Here is a 3873-nt window from a genome sequence, read left to right as displayed (position 1 = left end):
TATTCAACTTTCACCACAGCGCAACGGAGATTCCCTCGCATCCATCATTGCACGCACGCTAGTAGCACAAACCTGCATTGCATACTACACGCCAGTTTATCTGACGTCCCGATTTCACAGGGAACCCGTCTAACACAATTCATTGAACAACAGAGGGCGCTGTTGTCAAATGCCCTTATACGGTATCGGTCGTTTTGTGAACGGACGAATCCAGTTTGCAAAATAATTTTTTGCCAAAATAAAGACACAAAAGATATAGAGCGCCTGAAGCAAGATTTTTATAAGAAAAATTTAAGAACTATGCCCCCAAATACAACAAACGAAACTTTTTGGGATGATTTTTTTTTTTTTTCTTCTTCATTGAAATTGAATTGGTTTTGTTTTGTGCTTGTCTTCTTTTGACAAAGAAAATGATATTTTATTAATTGACAAGGGTTTCTATATGAAATAGGATATGATTAATCAATGTCTTTAAGATATGATTTATCAATATCTTTTTTTTTCATACAAAACCTGTTCCATTGGGTTAACCACCCGTAGGAAACCTCTGCCCAATTTTTAAATTTTTTTATATTTTATTTTATTTGCTGTTCCGATCCAGTCGGAACAGCTATTGTTTTCGTCAAGATTTTTATTATTTTTATTATTAGCTGTTCCGACTGTCCGTCGGAACAGGTATTGTTTTCGTCGAGATTTTTATTATTAGCTGTTCCGACCGTCCGTCGGAACAGGTATTGTTTTCGTCTAGATTTTTATTGTTTTTATTATTATTCTTTGTTTCTCCCTAAATCCCATAGTGTTTGTACACGTTTTTGTGGCAGCCTAATCTCCTAAACCATAATACGGAAGAGTGAGTTTATTATACCAAATTGAAGCTTAGAACATAAGCTTATTCTTATCGTAAAAATGTTAAAATTGTTAATTAATAATCCTTAATTAAGCTTATGAATATTTAATTAGCAAACCTTGTTAACACCATATCTCAAAAAGTAGACCGCCGATCCTGAAACTTTTTCAGCTATACACTAGTCAGGTCCTGTTAATGTGATTTCCGACATAAAATTCTGGACGACGTCACCATGACGTCATGTAATGCACGTTTTGTGTCTGTGCACAAACACAATGGCTCTTGAAGTGTAAACAAACCCAGCTTTCCAAAACATAATTTATTCTATTAAAATTAAATTACATGTTGTACACTTCCAAAAATTGCTTTAGATTAAGATATATTTTATTGATTGTCATTTTAAAAGCATCAGAACTTATAGAAACAGTGAAATTATTTTTAAAAACCTGTATTTCCGGGGAAGTTTTTTCAAAGATCATGGGTACGGCGTAAAACTTGATTTGAATAGTCAAAATTGTAAAACTGTTAACTTGACCAAGTCCTTATACCATTTTCGACCGGTGTTATTGCGTTTTTTTGTTCAATATACATAGATTTCTTACGGTAACCGACTAGCACAAGTCTAAACTTGTTCCCAAAATTTGACAAGCCTGAGCATGGGCGTCGTGGACCGGGTTCATTTCAGCCGACGAGCGTGGACGACGAAAATAGACCGCCCGGGATTTGGAATTATTTACGGGTAAAGTCACCTTGTTCGCGCCGGGGACCATTTGCCTAAACTAATTCCAGTATTTCGCGTTACGTTCGGAAATTGGAGCATGACAAACAAAAACTCTTTGACAGGAATACAAAAGCAGAGTTTTATAGAGCTGCTTATAATAAACAGGCAAACATTTTGCTTTACAAATTGCAGAAATTGAGCAGAATACCTGGATTCACAACTTGAACATGAGCATGGTAAGCTGCTTTTGTGTTTAAAAAGCTATTATGTAGTTTGGTCCTGGGCCATGGCTTTTAAAGGAAGAATCGCAGCGCTTACGTAATCAGGGAACTGTGCTTACGCTAAGCTTATTTTACAGCTTAGCAGGGAATGTGTTCATCACGTCACAATTTGCATCAAAAAATTTGCTACAGTTGACTAATTGTGCTCAACTCCTGCGAAACTTTCACTGCAAAAAACAGTGACTTAAAAATTGATTTGCATTCGCAGGAAAAAACCGTGCTTTACTTGTGACAAAAGTAGGCAGGGGCGACTAGTGTGCTTTAGTGTTAAAGTCGCGACTACAAATTATTATTTGAGTCGCGACTACTGTTTTCTCTACTCCGTTATAATCGTGTCCACTCATCGACTACAAAATTTGTCCCGACTACCTGTTTGGTGAACCAGTTGTGTTGCTTATTACTATTCGCAACATAATTAATATTGCCCTTGCGGCATAGGCGGCACAATCTTGAGAATCCGTACTTTATCTGACAAGTGTCGTAGTTAGGTTTGAAGTGCGACTAGTCGAGTAGTAAATTTCACTAGTCACACCCATTCGCAACATAATTAAAAATTTGTCCCGACTACCTGTTTGATGAACCAGTTGTGTTCCTTACTACTATTCGCAACATAATTTATATTGCCCTTGCGGCATAGCGGCACAAATCTTGAGAATCCGTACTTTATCTCGACAAGTGTCGTAGGTTAGGTTTGAAGTGCGACTAGTACAAGTATAAATTTCACTAGTCACAACCATTCGCAACATAATTAATATTGCCCTTGCGGCACATAGCGGTACAAATCTTGAGAATCCGTATTTTATCTCGACAAGTGTCGCAGGCAGGTTTGAGGTGCAACTAGTCGAGTAGTAAAATTCACTAGTCACCCATTGGCAACATAGTTAATATTGCCTTTGCGGCACATAGCGGCACAAATCTTGAGAATCTGTATTTTATCTCGACAAGTGTCGTAGTTAGGTTTGAGGTTCGACTAGTCCGAGTCATGATGGGAACTTGCTTAATGAAAAAGATTCAGTGCTCTGCAGAAGCATTGAATTCTGCGCTTAGTCAAGCGAAATAGACTGCTTATAGCAGGGATTTCTTTTGTTTGTGTGCTTCCAAGTTCGCACATTATTTTCCAAGCTTGCACATCACAGTAAAGCGGAAAATGGTGATCGTAAGCGCAGACTTTGGTGGTCATGAGAACCATGTAACTTTGCCCTGTAAGTAGGTTTGGTAAGGCCTACACTTCAAACATGTAAAGTCAAAAAAGATTGTTAGTACATGAGGGGAAATCTTGTGAAACTGGTCCAATTTGACTCTGCTTCACTGCGTAAGCAAAGAATTGACACATCAGAAGCGCGGATATTATCGCTTACTTAAAGCATATTTCACAGCTTAGCAGGGATATTTTTGCTTGTGCGCGGGGAAACTTATCATATGTAATATTTGCTTTGAACTAATTGTACAGATATTTCAGCGCCTGCACAGTAAGCGGAGAATGGTGGTTGTATAATAAATGGGCAGAGTTTGGTTGAAGCAGACAGAGCCATAAAACTGGGCCGTGTTCTATAGGGGAAATTATAGCTTGACATTTTGTGACAGTTTTGGTCTCTGCGACGTACATACAAATACAGAGTCAGATACAGACATTACGGTGCAGAAATCGTGCAATTGAAATGTCTCATAAGAGCGCCCCCTATCGGCAGGAGTAGGAAAATAAAGGAGTATCCTACAAATTAATTATGTGTTTTAAACACGTAAAATAATATCAAATGGAAGCTTTAGGATGTTTAGCTTTCCTATCATAAAACATATTAAAATTATTTATTAATTAACCACCAGTGACCCTCATATGCATATTAATTAGGAAATCTTTGCAGCATCATATCTCAAGAACTTCACGGCCGACTTTTCAACTGTTTGTTTTAAAGACTCCTTGGGGGTTGGAGATTAGATTGAAAAAACTGTGACGTCAAGTTGACCTCTACTTCCGCGTCAACCGGAAGTGTCACCATATCTCAAGAATTATACAGCAGATTTCA

The sequence above is a fragment of the Asterias rubens genome, chromosome 8 (assembly GCF_902459465.1).
Source record: "Asterias rubens chromosome 8, eAstRub1.3, whole genome shotgun sequence".
In the NCBI taxonomy this organism is placed as follows: Eukaryota; Metazoa; Echinodermata; class Asteroidea; order Forcipulatida; family Asteriidae; genus Asterias; species Asterias rubens.
Note: the sequence above shows the minus strand (reverse complement) of the source record.